The sequence below is a fragment of the Ictidomys tridecemlineatus genome, unplaced genomic scaffold (genome assembly GCF_052094955.1).
Source record: "Ictidomys tridecemlineatus isolate mIctTri1 unplaced genomic scaffold, mIctTri1.hap1 Scaffold_612, whole genome shotgun sequence".
NCBI classification, from domain to species: domain Eukaryota; kingdom Metazoa; phylum Chordata; class Mammalia; order Rodentia; family Sciuridae; genus Ictidomys; species Ictidomys tridecemlineatus.
Window position 1 is genome coordinate 39503 of NW_027524193.1, and position 27127 is coordinate 66629.

Below are 27127 nucleotides of genomic sequence, written 5' to 3' on the forward strand. Positions count from 1 at the left end.
ATTATTAGAATACTTGTAAGTACCTCTGCAAACAAAGAGTTGCCCTTACTATTGGGATCCAAGGCTTGCTGGAGGGCCTGGCCGAATTGCACCTGCAGATCTTGATTTGCTACACGAGCTTTCTAAATTCAAAAGAAAATAATTTAGCTAGCAGAGATTAAATTAGCATGAAAACAATTTAAAAACTGGAAACAATACTACTGTAATCATAATACCTCTAAGGCATTATAGTATGAAACTGCTTCTTTCTCCCGCTCTTCTTTTTCTTTTTTAAGTCGGTCTACCTGGCACATTAAGTTAGTACTAAGACGTTCTAGTTTTTCCTGTCTGTACTGTAGTTCATTCACTTCTTCCTTGAGAGCATTCTATTCAACAGAAATTGAAAGACAAAATTCTCTTGAAAATGCTTTCATTTAGCAGTTGCTCAGCTAACTTATCTGTAGTGGTTCACATTCAAATTAAAACTACAAAAACCTGTCAAAGTTGTCAGATACCTATTAAAATTTTAAAAATTACTTAATTTTTCAACAGGGAACCAAACAAAAAGCTCTAGAGACTGCTCTTTCTGACTGTGAATTCAGGGCTTTAATTTTTAATGATTCATAGTTTGAAATGAAAAATCTATGTTCACACAAATTTCCACTTCCACTGTACTAACATTTTATATTATGACACAAACTAGGATCAGAAAATGTCTATGTCCTTTCAGAGCTTTCATTAATCTAAAGGTACTATCTGCCTTATTTAATCAGGTCACCTAATACTATTTTTTTAAATAAAGTAATTCACCTAAACTACATAAAACATTTTTTGGATAGTTAGATAAAAGTAGGTCAAAAAACATTTCTTCCTCCACACTAGCTCATTAGAATTATTATAAAAACACATAAAATGTATGCAAAAGAAAATTTTAAAAATCTAAGAAAACACATGCCATAAAAATTACCTTCACACTTTCCATTTCAGTCAGCTCGACCTGAAGAGCCAGCATCTCTGAAGACATGCTTTCGTGGACTCGCTCAGACATCATCCGTATTTCCTCTGATTTATGAGACAGGAGTTCCTTCTGGTGGTCTACTTTGTGCTTTAGCTGCTTTTCACTAAGCCTAGCTTCATCTAACTCTCCTTTCAGTTTTTCTATCTAAAGTAAAAAAAAAATCACAATTTTATAAATCAAAAGGTATTTTCTTTCTGTAAAATATCACCGAATGATCTAAACTTGTACAAGAAACTAGTAGAGCTTCCAAGGACACTCCAAAAGTGACCCACCTTGTTTTATAAACAGTCCATTCTAGCCATCCAAGTGGTTTGGATGCATTAAAGCTACCAGAAGCACTGTGTAGCTGTGTAAATGATGCTGTGACCAGCCATGCAGAAGCAGACGCCTGATTGGAAGGCTACCACAACAGTCTAGGGGAGAGCAGATGGTGGGGACTAGAGCCACAGTAGCCTACATCAAGATTCTGTTGGCCAAATCGCCACAACAGGCCGATAAATTCAACATGAGAAGAGAAAGGTACTGGGGGAAAAAAGAAAAAGCCAAACTTTTGGCAAAAGTGATTTAAGAACATCAGTAAGACTGAAAATTTTGTATTGATATACTCTTTGCTCTACCACCTAAGCCATCTCTACAGTTGGTCCTTACTTCAGGCCCTGAAAAAATATCCCCTATACTGCTACATTTGTTTATGTAATGAAAGCTACATGAAAAAAAAAACCCACCAGGAGAAATGAAAATGCATCATTACCAGTCGTTACTGTCTAAAACCAGATTAGTTCCAGACAAGCTAGACTATTTGTCAGTAATGTGCAGGATGACTATGTATTTCACAAAAGCATTATTTGTTTGTTTTACTGTCTATTAGGAAAAAATAAACCAACTCAAATATGTGATTTCATTACTAAAAATAGAAAAACACTTAGAGCTAAATCAATAAAGAATTAAGGGAGCAGTATAGCTTGTACACAGACATGGAAAAAATCTTAGAAGATGTTACATAAAAAAATCTAAAAATTGAAAGAGACTTCTGAGAAGACAATAAAAAGTCAAGCGAGTTTTGAAAGAAAGGGTTTGTAAAAGTCTGGATTCCACACGAAGAGGAGCCATGGTGAAGTTCTGGATTCTTAAGTAGCAATCTGAAGGCTGGATGGGTGGGGGTGCTAGAAAGGAATGGGCATTCATGAACAGCTGTTGTCTATTTCGTTTTTATGTATGAAGTGGAGCTAGTATGTAATGTGTCATCAGATTATGTAGATACTCAGTGACACAGAATTTGGTGTGAGGAAAACTTGCTTCAATTCACAACTGACAATTTCTAGCTCTCACCTTGTCCAATTTGCTTGATCTACCTAAACATTGGTTTTCTCATCAGTAATATGGAATTAACAATAGGATTTCCCTTAAAAATATATTTTGAGAACTGGATCATGTTTTTCCTCAAAAAATAAATTATAAGGTATCAATACTACTATATAGTAATTTATAAGGAACTACTGATTTGTTCTACAGAATTACAAAGCACACCACTAGCTGCAGTAAAGGCTAAGGGACAACTCTTTCTGAAAGGAGACTGCTTGACTATGACCAAGGATGCCTCAGTAGTTACTAAATAAATGGATCATAAAAAAATTGCTGTTATCAAAATTGGAAAATTATATGTAATTAGAAGGCTATATTGATACAATTCTCACTTTTAAAGTCATTTTATAAGTTTTTGTTTCTCAGTGTTTCTACTCTCAACATTAAAATGACAGAAAACTGATCTATGCTATTTTCACAGTGATACTTGAGAAAAATCTTTATCACCTTACATTAACAGATGGTTGCATCAACATGGGGTATTTTTGCTCTGAAAACATACATATATTCAAACCTTGTTTTTTAGTTCATTCACTTCCTGTCCATGGCTTCTGCTTAGCTGCTCTTCTAATTGTTCTAGCTGCATTTTTGTTGTTGCTTAATAGCTTCACATTCACAGCTCAAACTTTCTAACATGCGACTCTTGAGCTCAACTTCTCACTGAAGAGTATATTTTTCTTGTTCATAATTCTGAAAATAGATTCAATTACAATTCAATTACATAAAAAAAATCACTTAAAACTATTACATATAATCAGTTCTAACCTTCAACTGGCTTATTTCTGTTTCATACACTTGCTGCTTTCTGAGGTACAACCACATGTTAAATCTGGAATAACTTTGTAGCTCATCAGTTTTAGTGAATCCCTAAGGTATATTCTGAAAGTACAGTAATGTCAAAAACACTCAGGCTGAAGTTAGTACAGGCATCAACTCTAGAAAAGATGCAAGGTAACCACTTTCCAATCTGGGGCTCTGATGCCCTAGTAACCCGCAATGCAAAACGTAACTGGGGAGGCATTCTCTGGATTCCAAAATCTGAATAAAACTTTGTATGATGAGTACCATCAGGCTATGTTAAAATGTCCCTGATTTTGGCTACATTATCAACTGTCACAGCAGCATGTCTTATCTCATGCTGACCCAAAACTAGGCATTTGTTTGACGATTAGGAAAATAAGCTACTTATTATTTCGTACAGTTTGATAGCACAACCTTCAAATCTGGAGTCCATCTGAGAGAGAACACAAAAAAGTAAAGGGACTTTTGGTAACAAAAGACCAGAAACAAAGTCTTAGGCATTCAACCTTCCATCTATTCCACACATACTTACTAAGAACCCAGCAAATATGCCAGGTAACAGAGAAACTCAGATAAATATAAAAAATGATGCCTGACTTCAAGGAGGATCAATGTCTAAAGGAACAATAAACACACAATTCAGCAATTACATTAAGTCACAGTAACTGGTAAGTGCTAGCTCAGAATACACTTCCTGAAAAAAGTAATGTCTATATTGGTTTTTAAAGTATTAGGACACATGCTTACATACTACGTTCTGATGCAGAGAACATCATAAAGTGAATAACTGTTTAACTAGTCAGATCATTCAGGTGTCTGAGCTCCACACACAATCAGATATCATTTGCATTTTATATGCAGGGGATGTTCCAAGACCCTGGGTGGATAGCTGAAACCACAAGTTGAACCAAACTCCATATATACATATGTACACACATATCTTGATGAGTTTTAATTTTAAATTAGGCAAGTTAGAGATTGGTAACATAACTAATAACAATTATAATAATATGCTGTAATAAAAGTATGTGAATATGATCTCTCTCAAAATATTTCATTGTACTATGCCTAGGTGAGGAGAGGAAGTGAGATGGAGCAGGTGGGATAAAGTAGGATGTCACCAGATTTCCTCACACTATTCAGAATGGCATGCAATTTAAAATTTATTATTTACTTATGGCACTTTCTATGTAATATTTTTAGACTACAGTTGTCCAGAGGTAATCCACACTAAGAAAAGTGAAACTAGAAATAAGGAGGGGGCCTACTGTATGGTAAAGTTCATGATAGAGATATGGTAATTGCTTCACTACCCCATAGAAGGCATTGACAGAGAAGTATTAGTTCAAACTCCTTCATGAAGCTTTAAAGTATAAGATAAAATGAAACTAGAAAAAAGACCTAAAACAAGTAACATTATTTCTCCAAAAGCACTTCCACTTTTGATAAGTTATTTCTCCAAATAATTATATATAACATGGTTTTATTTTCTACTATTAGATTTTTAATTCTTTGCTTTGCTTTATAATTAGGTATTGAGCTCGTGGTCAAGAGCAGTACCATATGGAAAAACAAGAGCTGTCATTAGTAACTTTTACCTGCTATATTTATAATTTTCAATTTTAGTTTATACCACTGAGGATTTACTAAATTAAACTGATTTATTCATTTTTTCAATAAATATTTGTGTGCAAAGCACTAGAGAATATAGCAGTGAACAAGACAAAATTCTTAAGGACCTTGAAATCCTGGAGATAATTAGTACTGCAAAGAATTAAGAGTGAATGATGCTACCAGGTGCAGTGGTGCACACCTGTAATCCTGGCAGCTCAGGAGGGAGGCAGGAGAATCACAAGTTCAAAGCCAGCCTCAGCAAAGGCAAGGTGCCAAGCAACTCAGTGAGACCCTGTCTCTAAATATAATACAAAACAGGGTTACGGATGTGGCTTAAGTGCCCCTGAGTGCAATCCCTGGTAATTATACACCCTGAACTCCCCCCACAAAAGAGTGAGTGATGCTGACTTTAGTTAGGGCTGGACTCTATGACATTTAACTGAAATCTGAAGATTGAGGATTCAATCTATGAAGAGTGGGTGAGGAACAACTAAGAAGGAGGAAGGAGCTCATATAAACCCATAAGGCAAGACTAGGATAGCCTGAACAAGGAAAAGCAGTTTCCTATGTTTGCAAAAGTCCAGCAGAAGTCAAATCACATAGGGATGTATAAACCCTCAGACTGTCTTTTGTAAATACAATTGAAAGCCTTATGCAGATTGAGAAAGGAAATGACATGATCTCTTGTGCTTTTCCATGAGAAAGAATGATTCTACATTGAGAAAGAATGATCTGAATGGCAATGATGGAGTAGGCAATCTGGTTAGAAGGCTGGGAGAAAGAAGACAGTGGCCTAGATAGATGTTTTATAAATCATGTCCCTAAGAATTTGTGGACTAAATGTGAGACTTCTAGATCTTTGGGTCAAGCAACTGAATGTCATTCAATTTACTAAATAAATAAACTAAAGACAGAGAATGTTTGATTAGTAGACAGGGAATTAAATATTCTATTTGTTTATATCAAGTTTGAGATACTCTTAAGTGGGCAATTGAATACATTAATTAAGAGTTCAAGGGAGGACTATTGCTCCTCCCTTGAACTCTTAATTAATTGTTAATTAAACAGTTTAGGTCGCTAAACTACTATGGGGGCATTTAAATGATATTCAAAGCTCCAAAATAAGTGAGGTCACCTATGAAGAGTGTGGACAAACAAAACTTAGTGATAAATATGGTAGGTAAATTGTGGTAGAAAGAGTAAACATAATTGAAACTCAGAAGACACTGCTTTGGAAAGAATATCAGGAATTCATTAACTTATTCACCTTTAATGAAAATGGCATAGATAGGAAATTAGATCTTCAGAAAATAAAATAATTACTGCTAGACAAAATAAACCTTCAATAGCTAAGCACACCCTCACAAACAGAGGAATCCACAGTCTTACCTCAGTCATGGTCATCATTTCATTACGACATTTATCTAATTGATTTTGCAATTCACTTTGGCTCTCCAATAGTTGTAAACCATACTGTGCAGCTTTTAGTCGCTCTTTTTCAACCTCTTTGAGCTTGCTTCGAAGATCTGCAATATCTGCCTCCATGTTCTTTTCCTGTTTTTAGACTATTATAAATAGAAGAAATACAATTTTTTGAGCTTAAACAAAAAAGCCCCCTACAATAAAACCAATAATAAAGGAACCATGTATCCCCAGTGCTACTATCATATAAAAACATAATATTGAGATTTTATTCCTGACTTGTAAGGAGTCAAATTTGCATTCTTGTTCTAAGAGCAAAAATTGTTCTGATAATTTTTTTACTTGAGTTGAGACCAAACCAAAAAGAACAGAAAAAAAAATACACTCAATTGTGCTCCTAAGAAACTCAACATTAGGAAACTATTCAATTGTTCAATTGTTATATGTTAAATGTCCATAATTACTAAGGTAGAATTAGTCTCATAATTGTGTTACTGTCAAAATAATCAAAGTAAAAAGAGAGCAATGACAGAAACCAAGAAACTTTATGGTATGCATGCATGACTGCTACTTAAGAGTATAAAAAGACAGTTTTAAATCAGACTCACAAGATAAAGTAAAGAATATCCTGTCTTATTTTTTATAGTAGTACTACTTTGCTGAATGTATTTGTTTCATTGGAAACAGATTCACAGTATTTTTCTAATTACTCTTAACAGAGTATGTAAATAGAAACTATGTTCAGAGCAATTTCCAGGCTAAGCCGTACAAGTTTATACATAGGATAACTGTACTTTAACTTAACCTCATTTATTGTCCCTTCCTCTTTGGCCCTAGTCCCTTTAAGCCAAACTGAAACTGGACTTTGCTTTCATAGAGCATCAGATGATTCCCTATGTCTTAATTTTATAGAATCATGCATTTAACAAACATTTACTGAATGCCCCATTAGCTAGGCTTCATTCTGGGCACTTCAGATCATTATGGTGCAAAACTGGCAAAGTTACTCATTCATTAAACTTACATTCCAAGAGGGGAAAATAATAAGTAACAGCATAATAATTAAATACATTAGAAAATAGAATTGGAAGGGAAAAAAAAGCTCAAAAGAGATAGGTGGTGTAAATAGGAGGCAAAAGATGGGAAATAGGTATGCATCATTGTGTGGAAGAAATGTTCCAGGCAGATGGGAAACCCTAATATGGAAAAAGAGTCCAAGATATGAGCTAGAATTTAGGTCACAGATAATAAAGGAGCCGGCAGATCAATCCATTATAAAGAGTTTGGCTTCTAGCATGTGTAAAATGGGAAGTCACTTCAAAGTCTGAAGTAGACAATTTGGTAAAATTTAAGAGAATCATTTCACTGCTGTGTTGAATAGTTAGGATGAAACAAAATTGGAAGCAGAGAGACCATCTGAGATAATGCCTCATGCTAGGTGGTGGCATAGTAGGTGAGAAATGCCCAGATTCTACCTATATTTTAAAGGTAAAGCCAACATGATTTTCTTATATATGGAATATAGCAAAATAAAAAATGCCTTTAAAAAGTAAAAATACCTTCAAGGCTCTGCCCTGAGCAACTAGCAGAATGGAGTTGCCCTCATTTGAGATATTGATGTAAAGTTTTTGGGGGGCCAGGGGGACCAGGATTTCAAGTTTTGCATGAAAGATGTCAAGCAGGCAGCTGAATGAATATATATGTAGGAGAGGGGTATAGGCTAGAGATATAAATTTGGAAGTTATCAGCACAAGTCCTTCAGATTGAGTATCAACAGAGGATGAACATAACAAAGAGAAGAGGACGAAGGACTGAACCCTACTAGAAGGTGAGGAAAAAGATGTAAAGTATATTCAGGAGTTAACAGTGAGGTAAGGAGGAAATCAAGAGCATGTGCTGTCTTAGAAGCCAATAAACAAAGTGTATTAAGGAGGTAGGAGAGCTCATATCAAACGCTGCTGCTAAGTCAAATTGGCCACTGGATTTTGAATTTATGGAGGTCACTGGTGACCCCAAGAGAATTTTGGTGGGAAGATGGGGTAAAAGCCCACTTGAAATGAGTATGATAGAGAATGGAAGGAGATGAAAAAGTGACAGAAAATACAGTTTTGCTTCAAAAAGCAAATAGGATAGTAGCTGGAATGGAAGTAGAGACAAATTTACTTACTATTTTAAAGATACAAAACAATATATGTGTATACCCTAGGATAAATTCATGACAGAAGATGACATAGGAGATACTGGAGAACTGCCAGAGTGATGTCCTTGACTAGAGGATGAGGTCTAATGTACTGAGAATGTAGCATGGATATCTTCTCTAAAATGAAAACAAAGCATACAATATAGATACTGATTAACTAGGGAGATATAGTAGGGAGTATATTGAAGTAAACCTAGTTGGTTTTTTGTTCATTTATGTTTTGGTAGATTATGTATTGGGGATTGAACCCAGGGCCTGCCTGGCCCATGCTAGGCAAGTGCTATACCACTGAGCTACATCCCCAACCCTAGTGTGACCTTTTAAATGCCTCACTTATCACTGAATTAGAAAACAAAGTTCTTAACTGAGAATCAGTAGGTAGGAGATATAGGGTTTTATAATAGGGTAAAATAGATACCATAAACTAACCAGTGCGGACTACTTTAAAATGCAAGACCTTTTCAAAACCTATATACAGTGAAGCTAGCCAGCTAACTGTTGCTTTATTAACAATAACTTATATTTGTTGGGGATTTACCACCTGCTAAAAGGAGTGCTTCAAATACATCATCTCATTTAATGCTCTTCATGAGCCCATGTTAAGCCATTATTATTATCTCCATCTATCAAAATAAAAATAAGGTTAACCTCAAGGCCTCCCATTAAGGAATACACAAGGAAGCCAAAACATTAGTTCTCATTCATTCAAAAAATTTGCTGGAATTTTATTACATGTCAGACAATGCGCTTAGTGTTGAGGATAAAATAATGATCCAAACACTAGAAAATATTTTGTCTTCTTGAATTTTATAGTACATTAGTAGAAAGGCATCAAATCAAATAACTAAACTATAATGTTACAAGTGTGGTAAGTGCAAAAGGGAGAGCTGTAACTAAGGTGGTATCTAAGCCTATAACAAGAGGGAACAGTTCCCTGATTACGTGACTTTTCAGCTGAGCTCTAATGAGTGAAAAAAGAATTAATCTATCAACCTGCAAAGAGTTAACCTATCCTTTAGCCATGGACGAACTAAAACTAATATGTGCCATAAATTTTGCTTGGTACTCTATGTACATTTTCTTAGCAATGTTCTCAAAGATCTCATAGGGTAGAAGAAGTTACATTTTAAACATGCAATCTTAATGTGGCACAGAAAGGTTAAGTAACTTGCTCAGGGTTATCAGTCACTCAGGAGCTAAATGAGATGGGAACCAGAGTCCATTTCCAAAGCCTGGTGCTCACATTTCTGTCTGGCCTCTCAAAACAGCATACAAGCCATGTGCAGTGGCTCACGCCTATAATCCCAGTGACTTGGGAGGCTGAGTCAGGAGGATCCCAAGTTGAAAGCCAGCCTTAGCAACGGCAAGTCCCTAAGCAATTCAGTGAGATTATATCTCTAAATAAAATACAAAACAGGGCTGAGGATGTGGCTCAGTGGTTGAGGGCCCCAGAGTTCTATCTCCGGTACACCGCTCCACCGGCCCCCCTCCAAAAAAAAAAACAGCATACAAAAAACATTGGAAGACAGGAAGCTCTAGAAGTCAAAGCTGCCTGGGCCCTTCCACCTCCATCCCTTACTGGTGGCACGAATTCGGACAAGTAACTTAACGCCTTGTTTCATCATCTTCAATACAAGGAGGGTAATGACCATCTTACAGGCTTATTGAGAACATTAAACATGATAATGGATGGAATACAAATAGGGCAGGGAGACACGCATGATTTGAAAGTTTCGAGCAACGTTTTAAAAAAGTAAACAAAGGACAAAATTCATCTTGACGTTTTACTTGACCCAATGCATCCAAAATATCATTTCAACTCGTAATCATAATAATTGCCAAAGATACAGCTCTTGTGGGATACTACCTTTAAAATCCAGTGTATAATTTACATTTAATTCGGGTTGCCACAGTGGCTAGGGGGCCATTGTACTGGACAACGCACCTCCAGGGGCCATCAGTCTGAGGCTCCCAGCAGCCGCCTGGCCTTCCATATTTATCCAGAGTTCCCCAGAGAAGCGAGAACGTCCAACCGAAGACTGGGGCCCGACTGGAAGCCAGCTTATAAGAATTTAGGGTTCCAGGATCGAAGGCGTTCCGGCCAAAGCCTCCGCCAAGACCCAGGCCCCAGGCTTCCTCATGCCCTGCTCCCCGCCGCCTACCGCTCCTCTCCACTCTCACTAGTCTTTACCTCTGTCGTCCTCACTCCTTCCCCCAGCTGCTGGCAAGAGCTGAGAGGTCTGGGCATCCAGATCCGTGATGCTAACCTCAGCCTGCCAGAGAGTTGCCCTCCCATTCATTTACCTAGTAGTCCTGTAAGCGCCAAGGCTTTTTGAACACAGTTCCCGCGAGAACTCTCACTTCTCACGAAACGTTCCTCTAACAGCGCGAGAAAAGCCAACGCCAAGGAGCGTTCTGCAGAAGCGCCCCGCCCCCCGCAACGACTGCGCAGGTGCGAGTGGAGAGCCCTGGGCTGGCGCAGGCGCAGACCTGGCCTCTTGGCGTGTCAGTTTTACCTCAGGTGGTTTTCCAGGCTTTCCTCTAGGTGTCTGCTTAAAATTGCTATGTTTGTGGGGTTTGTGGTTTTATGACAGGGCCTTCTGGAGGGACAGTGTCAGTTGGCGGGGATGGGTGGGACTGACCTTGGGGGCCGTTGTCAGCGTTGTCCACCCACCAACGGACTTCGCGCGTGCCCTCGGAGGACCTTCCCGCAGAATCTCTTAATCTACCTGAATCTAATTCCTTAATCTACCTGAATATCAGATACCTTCTGCCCTGGCTGGAGTTAAGATTATTCCCAGCTGGAACTGTTCTCCTAGCCTAGTGAGTCCGAACTAATGGAAACTTTCGAAGTCCCTGACAGTCTTGGAAGAACCTTAATCTCAGGAGGCTTCTTAAGCAGTCTGGATGCCTTTTGGCCTGAAACTCAAAGGACTGTTCACCTCTATCTCATTCCTGATATTTCCTTCCTCCCCTCCATCCCAAGAAGGACTAAAAGTCATGGTTGGTGTATTTCTTGGGCAACAGCAGTATCCACAAAGGGAAAAGGAGTGAGATTTCACAACAATTTCCAGGAAGCAGAAGTTGTAGTTATTTTACCAAATTGGTGCTTGACATTTTGATGAACAACTCTTGAGCATCCCCTTATAATTTCCTCCAAGTAGAAGATGGGCAAACGGGTGAAGTGTCAAATCCCTCAGTGCTAGTCCAAGTTAACTAATGGAAGGAGGTGAAACGGGTGAAGCACATTAACTTTTAACCTGATAACAGTGATTTTTTTCAGTAAGCATTGGATGTTTAAAAGAGAAATGTCTATTGGCAGCAAGAAGACAAAACAAAGGGGCCATGGGAAGGGCTGAAGCTGGCCCGAATCATGCAACACACTTACAGATCAGCTGGGCCCACTTTGCACAGATGTTTTTATAGGAACAAGAGGAGGGGCAGGTATTGTAACACTTACATATTAGCAAAGTGGTGGAATGATTGTTTCTTCACCATGCTCCTCCTTTCTCATGTGGCTGGAAAAAAAGAGGCTTTGGGTTAATTGTCACACCTGATTCAAGATAATCATATATATTGAGAATAGACCCCCATCGATTCTCAGCCTTTTGGCTAAGATCAAGTGGAGAATAGATATTTAAGTCCACATAAAATGGGTTAATTTATCTTTTAAGATGCCAACACTGAAAATCAAAAAGCTGCATCTCTATTTACTTATGAATAAAACAATCATTATCAGCTATTTTATTCCTAGATGAACAAACTCAAAACAATTTGGAGAAAATGCTTCTAAAAATCTATCTCCTTCTGCCTAAATGTTGACATTGTTTTAGCACATTCCAGGATAAATCCTTGTTTTTCCCAATTGTCTTGGTCTTCCAGTTCTTCTGGAATTTTTCAGTACTATCTCTGGGCAATACTTGTTACAGAAAGTGGAGCAAGTTGGGTTTCCATGTAAATTTGTGTACAAATTAGTAGCCCAACATTGCCACATACAGTGTAGAAAAAATCTTTGAGCCAAAATTAGAAATGGAATATGTATGGAATATGCACACACGCGCATGTGCACACACACACACACACACACACACATTTGGATTGTCAGCTTGTTTTGGAAAATCAAAATGTTTTTTTATCCTGTACCCACATTCCTCATCTCAGTAATTCATTCTGATCTTTGGTCTGGCTGTACTTTTTCCAGTTCACCACTGCCTCTTTTCATTTCATTATTATTCAGTAAGGTGAGTCAGATATAAGGAGACAATTATATTACTTTCATGCATTGTTCCTGTATACATTTGAATTTGCCAGAAAGATTTGACTATGGTATGGCTCCATTGTCCTCCAACCTGATTCTGTGATTTTCTTTTATTCAAATGGAATTCTCAATCCTGCTATAGATAATCTGATATTTGCTTGGGGGAAAGAACTCAGCTATATTGTAGCTATAAAGTTCTGTAATTTCTGTCATGTTTCAATTAGTTTGTTTAAGGCATGAATGAATTTGTGACCAACAGAATAACTCTTAAGTTGATTTTCTTCTTTGGCTGTATTTTCATTGATGAAGAATTAATTTTGATCATTTGGATAAGCTCATCTATAAATGGAAAATGGAATTAGCAATTTTAATGTGGCTGCAAGTGTAGGCAAAATATAGAGAAGTAGTTCTCAACTTTTGGATCTTCTCTACTTAGTATCAGACAACTTTAGCACTAGAAGGAACTTCATGGACAATAGCTGGCCCCATAATTTACAAATAAAACTGAACTTATCATAAGTAAAGTAATTTGTTCTTGATCACACTATGGGTTGGTGTCAAAGCTGGCACACAAACTCATCTCTTTTGAATTTAACCAAGGCTGATATTATTTCCTTTACCCTTAGTGGCCTTCAATTATATAATAGATATAATTTTAGGCTTATTTATCAGTTTTCATTGTTGTTTACTATTTATTTCAGGAAGCATTATTTATAACAAAATCATAACATTGTCAATTATTTTATAATTTTCTGAATTATTTGTGATAAAATTATAAATAATTTTGTAGGCTCTTTTCTTAAAAACATGAAGATGACCTCAATAATGATAAATTTGTAATTCATATTTTAAGAAAAAGGACTTCCAAACAAAAAAACTATCAGTAATTAGTTATCTTTTCATGACTTTAAATGGCTTCTCCCACTCTTCTCTTTTATTATCTTGTGTACATGTTTTAATATTACTTTTATAATTGTTAAAATTTTTAAGAAGTTATATGCAAGAAACAAAAGCAAAACCAATCTGATAAAGACATGAAGCATTTATGTGATATTAAAATCTTTTCACACTTCATTTATTCCTGTGAGTGAGATGTGAAGACCATTTCCTGTGACCCAAATATGCAAACACACAGAGAAAAGATTTGACACTTTCCCACAGTAAAAGAAAAATGTCTGGTGGCCGTGACTGCCAGGGGCATGTGCTGAGAGCTGTGACCAAGAGTGCATCCCAGGCTGAGTGGCACTGTCTTTAAGGTTAAAGTCCCCCAAATCTCTCAAGGATGACCTCCTCACAGTATCTGGCTAATCAACTTTCCCTATATTCTGGTATGGATTTTTATTTTCTCTGAAATTCTGAAAGCTAAAGAGAACTCAAAATTTAGAGTACTTTTGTCTGGTTCTAGGGAACAAAAAGGCATAAAAGTTAGTACCCACGCCCAACCTGTGTCCAGAAGGAAACAGCTGCATGGTTGCCAGGGGAAGAGTTAACTTGGAGGGCGAGAGAAAACACTTCTTAATAAATAATGTGTTTTTATGACTTCTGTTTCTGGGAAACCTGATATGTACAATGCACCTACACATATTTGAGGTCAAGTTCCAACTGTGTTTCTATTAAATATTTGACTGTTTTATGTGTTTTTAGACTGAATTTGAGACCTGGGTGATTAAGGAGTATGTCTGTAAAGAGTTTGCCTCTCTGTCTTGTCTCTCTTCTGTCTTATCTCTCTTCTGTCTTCTCTCTCTCTCTCTCTCTCTCTCTCTCTCTCTCTCTCTCTCTCCTTCCTTCCCTCCACACATACAAACATACACACACAAATACATATGCATATACACTCACACCTACATAGCCCATATACTTTACATATGTCTGTACTAAATTTTGTAATTAGTTGACACCACTTTCTCATGCTCCTTAATTTTATTTCTTAAGAAGGTAAAGCATCAAAAACCACTGATAGCTTGAAGTCAATCAGTGAATCAATATCTTCAGTTCTCTGATATCTTCCCTGAAAAGCTGGGCTGCTTGAGAGAATGCTCTTGATAAGCAAATCCTATATTTTGCTTCTGTGAGGAAGGCACCGTTTTACTTATTTCTTCTCAATAATGGAAGAGACACAAGTCCAGATATTCTGTTACCCTGGAGAAATATACTAAATTTCAATAAAATATCATGGCATTTTTTTTGAGTATGTGGGGGGTCGGTATCAGCACTTAATTCTTAGAAGGAGTGCTTCATTTGTAAACTTTTGGCATGTTTCTAGATTTCAGGACCCCATCCATCCATCTCTCTCTCTCTCTCTCTCTCTCTCTCTCTCTCTCTCTCTCTCTCTCTCTCTCTCTCTCTCTCACACACACACACACACACACACACACACACACATACCCCCCTAGCCCTAATCTACATTTACACACCAGTACTGCAGTTAGGTTAGAACACTTCTGCTGATTGGAAGAAGCCCTTCAGGCAGAGCCTAGTGACAGTTCACATGACACAAGAGTGAATCCCTCCCTCTGACTTTTTGGCTTTCTCAGGGTTGAGAATAGTGAGCAGTCCCTTCAGCCTGGGGTGACTGATGCTCTAACTCCTAGGAGGGTACTCAGAAGTGGCACCTCCACTTATAAGGAAGAGAATGGACAAATTCTCAGGCTGCTCCATTCAGTTGTTTTTAGGTCGCCCTGGAAAGAAGCTTCATTCATGGTTATTCTTGCTTCTCACTTTACAATGATGCCTCTGAAACCTTACAATTCTCACCCTAAAATAAATACAATTATACATTGATAGTTATAAGTATTAGAAAGGAAAATTTCAAAAAGGAATTTTACCATAAGATTAGGAAAGTCTTTAAAATATATTTCAAATGATTTTGGTTTAGAACACTATGTGCATTGGAAAATGAGTGAACCTTTTATCAGACCTCACAGTATGGAAAGTACTAATAGAAACATTACATTATTTATAGGAAGAAAACAAGGGCATTATGTGGAACAATTAAATTTCTGATTGAGTGTGGGGGATTGGGATATTTAGGAGAATACTACTGACAAGTAAATCCATCCAGTCTTGCAATGAACAGATTTGGGAGAGGAAACATAGAGAGGTCTTGGACTGAAGGATATGATGGAGGAAGCACCTAGCTTTAGAGGTCCCAAGCTGGCACTGTAGAATGGGAATCATACAAAGCTTGATTTTAATCTCAGCTTAACTTCTTTACAGAATAAGGACTTTGGAGCCACATTTCTTGGATCTAAATCATACTTCCACTGCTTATTCTGTGAACTTAGAAAGGTTTTCTTATCTAAGAAATGGATATAACAATACCATCTGTGGCTGTTGTGAGGATTATATAGGATGTGATATTCAATGTGTTTGGAAAGGTGCTGGTGCTTCATTCATTATTAGCTACTCTTATTATATGAGTGACCTTAGCAAAGACTAGTCACTCGGCTGCCCCTATCTTAATATCCCCATATGTAAAAGGAGAGGAGAAAAATATTGTAAGGATTAATTGAGAGGGTGTGTTTTAATAGCTTATTTTATCCTTTTTATTTAAAAAATCATAAACACACATGAAAGTAAAGAGAGACTAATGTGAATAATCCCAATGTGTTCACGGTCAGACTTCAACAATAATTTTTTGAGATTTTTGTTTTAACAATTTTCCCACTAAATTTTTTTCGGGGATGTTTGCAATCACATCACAGATGATATACCATTTTTCAGTATGCAAGTGTGCTATTGTTTGAAAGATGTTCACAATGATGCTTCTGTGTGGAGCCTCTTGGCAATCTTATTTTCGCTCCTTTCATCAGGGGATGAAGTTTGTTTTTGAACCCCCTTCAACCTAGGCTGGCCTTCTAGCCTGTTATGTCTAAAGATGTGACAAAAGTGATGTTGGGAGATTCTAAACTCAGGTTTTGTGATTTCTAGGCCGAAGAATCATTGAGCGGAACCCAGCCCTTAGTGCTGACTTTACAGAATTGTAAGTAAACACCTCTACAATGTTTGGAGTGGCTTATTATCAATTGATAGAGAACTAGCACAGTGATGTGTTTTCTTAAAGTGCCTAAAGCAAGTCTTTAATAATGAACATGAAGCTTTTACCACCCTGTGCAAAGGACTTAACTCATAAGGCATGAGGCACTTTACAACTCTCAGGGAGGATGTCAGTGTTGTAGGGTCCATGTGGAAAAAGCCTTTCGTGACAGTCATCCTAACTAGAAGCCTTCTGAGGTGAAATTATGTATTCCATTTTAAGGTCTATAGGATGCTGCTTCTTGGTCCTGAGCTTTATTGGGTTATAGTTTACTTTAGTGAAATATATGGAACATCTTAGAAAAAATGCACAGTGCTCTTTGCTCCCCTGCCCTCTGCAAACACATACATAGAAGGTATGCTTACTTCAGGGGGTCATGGACCAGTAAATGCATGGATACCAGTTAAGAATCTCTAATCTGAATTCCCAGGGCTACACAGACAACTCTAACTGCCAAGGAATATGTTTATTACTGTTTTCAGCTATTTCTCACAGAGGCGGATCTGTTGGTATGGGTTTCTGGATGAATTTCAGGTTTAGAGTCTTAAAACTTCTTGCCCAGTGATGTGTTTCAAGGTCTTTCAAACCTTTCAATTTATCCCTCTAGATCACACCCCTAGACCTCTATTTACTCCAAGCATGAGTGAGAATGCTCAGTAAACTCATCTTCCCAGCAGAGCCTCAGCAACTGCTGGTGCTACCCATTGTGCTGGATGCTTCCAAGTGCCATGGCCTGTACATTTCTTGAAGATTCCGGCAAACATTTATTAGGCTTGGGTGGACTATCATTGTTGTCTTGGTTCATATTTTGCCACTGCTTTACTATTGTCTATCCTGTCTACCACACTTAATTTGCTAAAGATCTTGTTATGGAGGTGGCTGGCCCTTTCGCCTTTGAATCCATCTTTTTCTAATACTCCATAGGGCCAGTAGTCTGCAGGACCACCTCACCAGTAGGTGAGGACAGAAGGAAGCAAGCACATGTTGTGATAGAGAACAGCCCCTAACTCAAGTGAATTGAGAAATTGGAATGTCACTAAGTTTGATATTAGAGTAACTTTATTGTCTACAGAATAGACCAATGAAAGTTTGATTCTTGATCAATATATAAATAATATAAAGAAGAACCTACCACACATCTTCTTCCTTTTTCTTTGCTTTATTCTTTGTAATAGCACTTATCACTGTGGGTAATAATATACATTTACTTGTCTGTTGTTTGACTTTCTTCATTATAAAGTAAGCTCTATTAGAACATGGACTTTTTTTTAGTTCAGTGTTTAATTTCCTGAATAGTTACTGGCACATAGGTACTTAGTAATGATTTTCATTATTTTTTAAGAAATAGATGTTATTAAACTGGCATATTCCTAAATTTTTCCAACATTGGTATTTGTAAGAATCTCCTGGGAAGGGTCTTTAAAATATGTAGCTGTGTGGCCTATATCTTTGGAGACTCTAATTCTTAGTGTGAAAGTTAAGCTCCAAAATTGGGTATATATGTAATTCAACTCCAAGTGATGTTAAGGTAAATGGAAGCTTTTTGAAAAAGGTACTCTATGTGACTTATATTCCCTCCAAATAAGGACTCCAAGAATACTTAGCAAACAAGTTGAGGCTCAATTTAGCAGTTTGGGACAGATCAAAATAATGGTAAATCAAATCAAAACATATTCAAAATAAAATAAATAAAGCAGATAATTCAATACCTCATTCTCATTAAAAACAGTTTTCTTCCTGCCCCTGCTATCTTTCCACTTTTTCCATTTTTATAGGTTTTACTAAAGAGATGTGTCTCACAAATGTAGAAAATTTGCCTTTACTATACATTTCTTTCAAACTGAGAAGAATTTGGTAACAGTCACTGAGAATGCAAAAGAAAATGCTTGGAAATGGGCAAACTCACTTGTCATTGGAATTTTTTCTTTAAACATCATATCGGACAATTAACACCTATAACAAAAAATCAGTTAATTTCTGGGGGAAATAATCAAAATAATCATTAAAATATGAATTTTATTGGTTCTTTTTAGTTATACATGACAGCAGAATCCATTTTGATATAATTATACAAGCATGGAATATATCTTATTCTAGTTAAGATCCTATTTTATGGATATATATGATGGTGGGATTTACTGTGTTGTTTTCATATATGTACATGGGAAAATTATGTCATATTCATTCCACTGTCTTTCCTTTTCCTATCTTGCTCCCTTTCCTCCAGTCTCCTTTGTCTAATCTACTGGACTTCTCTTATTCCTCTCACACTACTCCTTATTGTGGGTTAGCTTCTACATATCAGAGAAAACATTTGCCCTTTGATTTTTTTGTGGATTGGATTATTTCACTTAGCATGATAGTCTCCAGATTCATCCATTTACTAGCAAATATCATGAAGTCTTTCTGTTTATGGCTAAGTAATACGTCATTGTGTACACATACCACATTTTATTTATCTATTCATCTGTTGAAGGGCACCTCGGTTGGTTCCATAGTTTAGCTATTGTAAATTGAGCTTCTATAAACATTGATATGGTTGCATTACTATATGTGCTGATTTAAAGTACTCTGGATATATACTGAAGAGTGAGATAACTCAGTCGAATGTGGTTCCATTCCAAGTTTTCTGAGGAATCTCCGTACTGCTTTCCAGAGTGGTTGCACCAATTTGTAGTCCCACCAGAAAAGTATCCCCACATCCCAATCAATACTTATTTTTTGCTTATATTCTTGATAATTGTCATTCTGACTGAAGTGAGATGGAATCTCAGTGTAGTTTTGCATTTCAAAAAATGGTTAAAATATTTAAATTTTTAATTATTTTTACTAATCAAAGAAATACAAATTTAAAGATGGAATTTTTTTCCTCTAAGTTTGGAAAATTAATATTTTGTGTTAGAAAAGGTGTGAGAAAACAGGTGTTCTTGTACACAAAAACCAGCACCCCCCTACATGGCCTGGAACAAGTTTTCTGATGAGAAACTCAGAAATAAGTCTCAGAATTTAAAATGTGGATGTTTTTTGGTCCAGCAACTACGTTTGAGGGACTGTATCCTTAGGAAATTATTAGACAACTGTATACCTTCAAGTATATTAATGGATGGACTATTTATAAAAGTCAAATATTTTAAAAAATTTTAATATTTATCAATTCAGTATTAATAAAACTGCTTGACATATATCCATATAATGAAAATAGCTGACATTAATTGAACACTATTATTTAGCTGTCACTGTACTAAGTGTCTTATAAGGATTAACTCACTTAACTTTTGCAACAGTCCTCTGATAGATGGTATTATCTCATTTGAAAGATGAAGAAATTGAGCCCTAACCAGGTTGAGTGACTTGCTTGAGATATCAGCAGGTAAGAGTTGTATTGAGATTGACATCTGACAGCCTGGCTTGAATCTTTGCTTTTACCACCAACACGTCATAATAATTTAACACAGCAATTGTGCAGACAAGGTAAGGGTAAATTCAATAGAGGAAAGCAGATTTCAGAAGGACCTATCATAATGGAGCAGAGGAAGAAGGAAAATGTATAGAATGCTTGGAAAGAAAGGGGGTCACTTTTGCTTTATTTATGATTCTTTACAATTAAAAGTCTTATTGGGTATAAACAAAGGAGTGGGATAGCTGGGTCAAATGGTGGTTTTGATTTTTATTTCTCTAATTGCTAGAGACATTGAATACTTTTCATATATTTGCTGATCAATTATATTTCTTCTTCTGTGAAGTGTTTGTTCAGTTTCTTAGCCCATTTATTGATTGGATTATTTTGGGATTTGTTTTTTTTTTGGTGTTAAGTTTGGTCTTAAAATCAGCATACTGTGATGCAGCCACATCAACGTTTATAGCAGCTCAATTCACAATAGCTGGACTATGGAACCAACCTAGGTATTCCTCAATAGATGAATGGATAAAGAAAATGTGGTATATATACTCAATGAAATATTTTTCAGCTTTAAAGAAGAGTAAAATTATGGTATTTGTCAGTAAATGGTTGGAGTTGGAGAATATCATGCTAAATGAAATAAGCCAATCCCACAAACCCAAAAGCTGAATGTTTTCTCTAATATGTAGATACTAATTCACAATAAGTCAGGGGGCACTAGGGAAGAATAACATTACCTTAGGTTAGATAGAGGAAGTGATAGAAGGGAAGAGGAAGGGATGTGGGGATAGAAAAGACAGTAGAATGAAACAGACATTATTACTGTATGTATATATGTGACTACATGACCAATATGATTCTGTCAAATGTATACTCAGGAAAATGGGAAATTATATCCCATCTATGTATGATATATCAAGGTGCATAAATGCATTCTACTGTTACGTATAACTAATTATAGCAAATAGGAAAAATTTTAAAAAAGATTCTTATTCAACCTGTATTTCCAAAAATTAGAAAAGAAAACCCTTTTTCAAAAACAGTTCAACCATTAGACTTGGTTTGTTTTGACAACATTGAGGACTTCCCATTTGACTCCCTTGGTTTTAGTTTTCTCAACTCATGTTTCCTATAGCCAATGTCTTCACAAATTTAAATTCTTCCATCATTTAGTATTGGTTCCATGCCTATATTTTGGTGTAATATCCTGGGAGTTATAATTAAGGAGACAGAAATAAACAGAGAAGGAGTTATAATTAAGGAGACAGAAATGAAATAATTGTAGTAGACAAAATGAAGAGAAAGGGATCTCCACTCTTCAGGGTGGAGATACAAGATACCCAGCTCTGCAGCCACCCTTGGGTTTATAGTTGCCTGGGTGACACATAAAACCAGAGGTTCTGGCTGCTGCAGGGGCTTCTATAAAGCACTTTGTTTGCTATATAGAACCATAGATTGGCATTGTTCCCTTCTCCCCCAGTCTTCCAGTTATTCAGTACATTTATGAGGATGTGATTTTTACAATTATTGGAGCCAGTTTGTGAACTGGAGGCTATAAGATGGGGAAAGACCACGAGATAGTCTGGCCTGAACATTGTGGTATTGCTCAACCAAAACCTGTTGAAGTCTACCTCCATAGACTTTTTATTATGTGGGAAAACCCAACATATTTGTTTAGGCTACTATTAACTTTTTCATTGATTACCACCAAGCATATTCTCAATGGATACAGTACTCAAAATCTTCAGATATTATTTCTTTAAAATTAGAACTTAGAATTTGTCTGGTTTAATATCTTCTTTTTACATATAAAAATTGATTTTAGGTAGAATAATTGATTGGTATAAGGTTATATGCCTAGTTTTTTTTCTCTTATAACTTTGCTTGGGGACATCTTCAGAAGGCCCTCTCTGTTGACTACAAATCATAAGCAATATGACTTATGGTATATGAAGTCCAAAATGATAGATGAACAGCATCCTACAGCATCTCAATAGATAAACTGCCTGGAAAGAAATATGTCTGCTCCTTACCCTGTGCATGGGAACTGCTGGCTGATGAATTCACAGAAGATATGAATGTAAGAATGCTTGCCTGCATGTGTTGGTGACTGCTCTTCATCATAAGCACTTACAGATTCATTTTGTTGGATGATTATGGTCAGTGATAGAAGTAGAGATGTGTGTGTCTAGGGCAGCTGGTGGAGCAATGAATTCATTATTTTTGTCTACAAGACCAGTTCTGTTCCCACTGAAATATCTTTTGTGGATTTTTATATCAATTATAGCTAATGGGTCTAGGTTTGCCACTTACATTTCTAAAATGAATTCCAGTGATATGACAGCACTTGAGGGTGAAGCTTAACAAGGAAGTAGATAGAAGCTGAGCATATTGAGAGTGAAGATTTTAAAAGGAATTAGACTAAGTGTGTACTGTACAACCACATCCATAAGATGTATATTCAATAACTTTATTTAAATGTGTGTTAAGAAGATCTTTTTTTCACGTCCAAGTCATAAGATGACCCCCAAAAAATAAGAGCATGATGCTGTAACCTAAATCCCTATATTTCAAGTCTCAGCTGAGAAGTGACCTCCTTTGGAATGTCCACTGGCCCCTTGGTCTGGTGTAGTACCAGCCAGTCTATGACAAATTGCTCCATGTTTGTTCCTTCTTGGCTCATATCACCGTCTGACTGTTATTTTATTAATGTCATTCCCTGTTCATCGCTTCTATCCCCTGACTAGCATGTCACTGTGGCATCCTCAATGAAGATGGCAGGCCAGGCCACAGAGAAGGAGTTCAAGAAATATTTGTTGAATGTATGAAAAGTGGCTAAAATACTCTAACAACTCAACCATTTAGTCAAATCAGTAAGTTATCTCTTAAAGGTGATAAGAAATAAGAAAATGGGTTCTCTCTAATAATGGTATTTATTAGTTCGTCAGCCAAGCACTTTGCATCTCAGTCCACAGAGTTACAACATACATGCATGGCGAAGATGCTAGGTGACAAGAACTGCATGTGCCTTGGTCACAATAAAATTCATGTTTATATATGCATATCTAGGTCAGGTGTACCTAACTTGCTTTTGCCTGAGTGATCAATGGTCTGGGTTACTGAGGTAAAGATACAATTTTAACTGTTTTATAATGATAATATTTTTACATTTCATGGAAAAATATATTATACAGATATTTTCACAGATTTTGGTTGAGCCTGTCATCTATGCATATATATACTTTGGGCTGTGACACCACTGTAAAGGGCATCAGAAATCAGGGAAGTGTTAGCTTAGCTTAGGAAACCCACAGGGAGAGGAATTGAAAGGAAATTTAGGCAACCGTTAATAATAAGAGCAAGAGCTTGACTTTGTGCCCAAAAGAGAAGAGTCCCTAGAGAGCCCCAGAGCACCCCACCCCACCCTCAGTCATTTGGGATGTGGTGTAGCAAAATCATTATTCAGCTTGGAAGAATAGCTAAGCTAACCTGCTAGCAAACTAAATTTTCAGAGTCAAATAAAACGTTAGTTACAGATGTTAAGATTAGAGTTTGCTTTTCCCGCAAATTCCATGGGGTCTCTAAGCAACTTGATCTTTGAATCCATGAGATACTAAACATCTATAGAGAAGAGATCGAAGAGATCGTTATCTTAATGTTGCAAGAATCCTCACCTTGAGTGCTGCCAAGTAAAAATCTAGCTTAACAACACAAACTACAAGGAATATTTATTGTTTTTTTTTGAAGGCTGACATTTAAAACACAAGTTGATGATTGTAACTGTAAAATCTTCTAAAATTCTACAACTATATATATATAAGGTGCCTTGTCTGACTTAAAGAAACAACTATGTAATCATCAAGATTAGATTTTAATGTTATGAAACCTTTCCATGTTCTACTGTACTGATTGCTTTAAGAGTGTTTGTGATTTTACCAGAGAAGCACTTCCCAAGAGGAATTTTATGGCTGTAAGACAAAATGCTGAGTCTTCATGTTCGGTATTCATATACATGAATTCATGTCCTCCCTTCTTGTCTTAGTCTACTAATCCTGATCACAGGGAATCCTTGGGACAAAATACAGATTAAATGGCCAATGCCCAAGGCAGAATAAATTGCTAACATTCAAGCTATATTTGCTTGTTAGCACATATTGTTGTGGCTACAGAAACACAGGTATACAAGAAATGTAAAACTTCACAGTTTTCTTAAGTACTAAACCTCACATCAATATTCAACCCTCATTCTCTTGAGTAGAACTAAACATAAAGTTAGTCCCTTGTGGATAAACTCAGTCTTTCCTGATTTAAACTCAGCAGGCTGAGCATCCCTTCTCTCCATTCTTCCTGAGTGGCAGGTAGCATCATGGCATTAGGGAGGTGAGTTAGCTGCCAAAAACTCATACATCTCTCTGCAGCCAAGGAAATGATGCACAGCTCATTGCTCTGCTGTGCCTTGGGTGATGTGGCTGGCCAGTTTGGATTCTATTGGCCCCACAAATCCATGCAGCCCTTCTCATCTATCCCTTCATGCAATGCTACTTGCCTCCCCAGATCTAGGTGGGCAGTGTGTGTGTGTGTGTGGGGGGGGGAATTCCCTTCTCCTATCTCATCATCACTCTCCTTTCACAGTCAACACTAGCCTCCTTTCTGACTCCCTGACCAGATTATCACTGTTGTCTTTTTTTTCTGATTCTATTTTTGCCTATCTACAAAAGTGTCCAACTTTGAAAAGCTCAATTTTCAGAAAAGTTGTAATAATAATAATAAATATATGTAATCCTTTATCTAGATATCTAGATATAGTAATGGCTAACTTGCAGCCTCATTTGCTTAATATGTCTCTCTCTCTCTCTCTCTCTCTCTCTCTCTCTCTCTCTCTCTCTCTCTCTCTCTCCACACACTCACACAACTTCTCCCCACAAGAACAAGGCATTCTTCTGCTTTCTCAAATTTGGAAATTTAATATTAATACAATGTCATTACTAATAGCTATGGTTTAAATATTGTTTGTCCCCACCAAAACTCATGTTGGAAGCCTGGTACACAGTGTAACAGTGTTAAAAGGTGATGGGGACTTTAGGAAGTGTTTTGGGGCAAGGGGACACCATTCTTGGAGGGATTGATGCCCGTTTCATGGAACTGAATAGTTACCATTAGCGTGGATTGTTAAAGTGAGTCCACCTCATGTTGGTCTTATTTTTCATGCCTGCTTCCCTTCTGCTTCTTCAACATGTTATAATGCAGGCGGAGGCCCTCATCAGAGACTTGTATCAGGCGACTTCCAGACACTAGAATTGTGAGTCAAATAAACCATTTTTTTGGTATGGGGAATTGAACCCAGAGGTGCTTAACCACTGAGCCACATCTCCAGGTGTTTTTATTTTTTATTTTGATACAGGATCTTTCTAAGTTGCTAAGAGCGTCTCAAAGTTGCTAAGGCTAGTTTTCAACTTGTGATCCTCCTGCCAGAGCCTTCCAAGTCACTGGGATTACAGGCATATGTCACCACTCCCAGTCCCTTTTTCTTTTTGATATGGGCTCTTACTATTTTTGCCACTCTGGCCTCAAACTCTTGAGTTCAAGTAATCCTCCTGTCTCAGTCTCTGGAGTAACTGGAGCTACAAGGATGCCCCTCCACATCTGGCCACCTCTTCTCTCATTACCCAGCATCAGGTATTTTGTTATAGCAACAAAATGAAAAAAGACACCAATATACATGCATATTAAAGATTTTTCAGTTTTTCCAGCAGTCTCCTTTTCAATTTTTTTTTCCTAATCTAAGATTTAACCTGGAATCATTCATTGTGTTTGGTTGTCTTGGACCTTTATTGAGAATTGAGTAAAGGGAGCTTTAATTGAGAATATTAGCTCAGAAAATTATCAGAGTACAGAGAGGTAGAGGAAGTGAAACTGGAGAAGGCAATACTCATTTTATTCCTTAGCCCTTGTATTTTAAAGCTTGCAATTGATTCTTTTGTCACTGTTTGCATTTTTTTGAGCATAGATGCCTATCTTGTGAGCAGTGACTTCCAGCAAAGGATGATTAGAAGCCTCCTCTTTGAACATACCAGTTAATATTACACTGTCAATTATTATCCTGCATATCTCAATGTTGTTACATAAAAATGGATTTGCATCTTCTACTTAAGTGGATGTTTCTCCTTGGGGAGCTTTTGAGAGTTCCCTAGTGTCGAATTGTTCTGTCTTACAGAAGCCATTCCCTGGGAGGACAATGTTCCCTCCTTTCACTTGTTCACACTCTTTTCTGATTCTTTTCCTGTGGGGTATTATTGCAACTGGGGCTAGAGAGCAAACACTTTAGATTGACTTTTGGAAGAAATTCTTGAACAGTTATATGAAGCAGGTATGAAATCAGTGACATTGCAGATGAAAATTTGTAGGGCCCTGGTGAAGAACGAAATACTTTTCCACAGACCTCACATAGCTGAAAGGATCATTAGCAGCCTCAAGTTGTGTGTAGCAGGTTAGGAGTGTCTTAGCTTTGTGATTGTCTCTGAAATGGATTTTTGGAGGATGAACTCAATTTAATTAGAGCCCATAATGTCTGAACTTTAAATAAGTTGCAGATTTTCAGCATGACAACTTCATTACTTCTGATAGGCTTGCCTTATATAAAGTCAACAACTTTATGACAGTTAACTAAGGGTTCTTTGTGCTGTTCTAGACAATATTTTATTTGACATCAGGGAGATGTATAAATATTTCACTGGTAGAAACACTGAAGAGTAATTTATCTTGTTCCAATAATACCATAAACAATTGAGCTCAGATTCTGGGATTTACTCAACTAACTCTTGGAGTATATGTTGCTGCTGAGATGTACAAAAAAAAGAAAGAAAGAAAAAGAAAAAGAAAGAAAGAAAGAAAGAAAGAAAGAAAGAAAGAAAAGAAAAGAAAAGAAAAAACTTCTTTCTTTGAAAGATAAGTTATAAACTGGAAAAAATATTCTCTATGCATCTATATGGCAAAGGACTTGTATCAAGAATATACAAAGAATTCTTATGGTTCAATAA

The 27127-nt window shown here is 36.8% G+C and overlaps 1 pseudogene across 1 annotated transcript in view; it reads right to left on the reverse strand.

Annotated features, from left to right (window-relative positions):
* Positions 1-27127, reverse strand: part of LOC144374204 (protein Spindly-like) — a 70306-nt pseudogene that overhangs the window by 21454 nt on the left and 21725 nt on the right. Inside the window, exons 3-8 of the transcript XR_013433667.1 lie at positions 11857-11914; positions 6164-6339; positions 2874-3049; positions 947-1141; positions 216-365; positions 24-122 (exon numbers count right to left, since the gene is read on the reverse strand). The product of XR_013433667.1 is annotated as a protein Spindly-like (transcript). The remainder of the gene's footprint in view (positions 1-23; positions 123-215; positions 366-946; positions 1142-2873; positions 3050-6163; positions 6340-11856; positions 11915-27127) is intronic.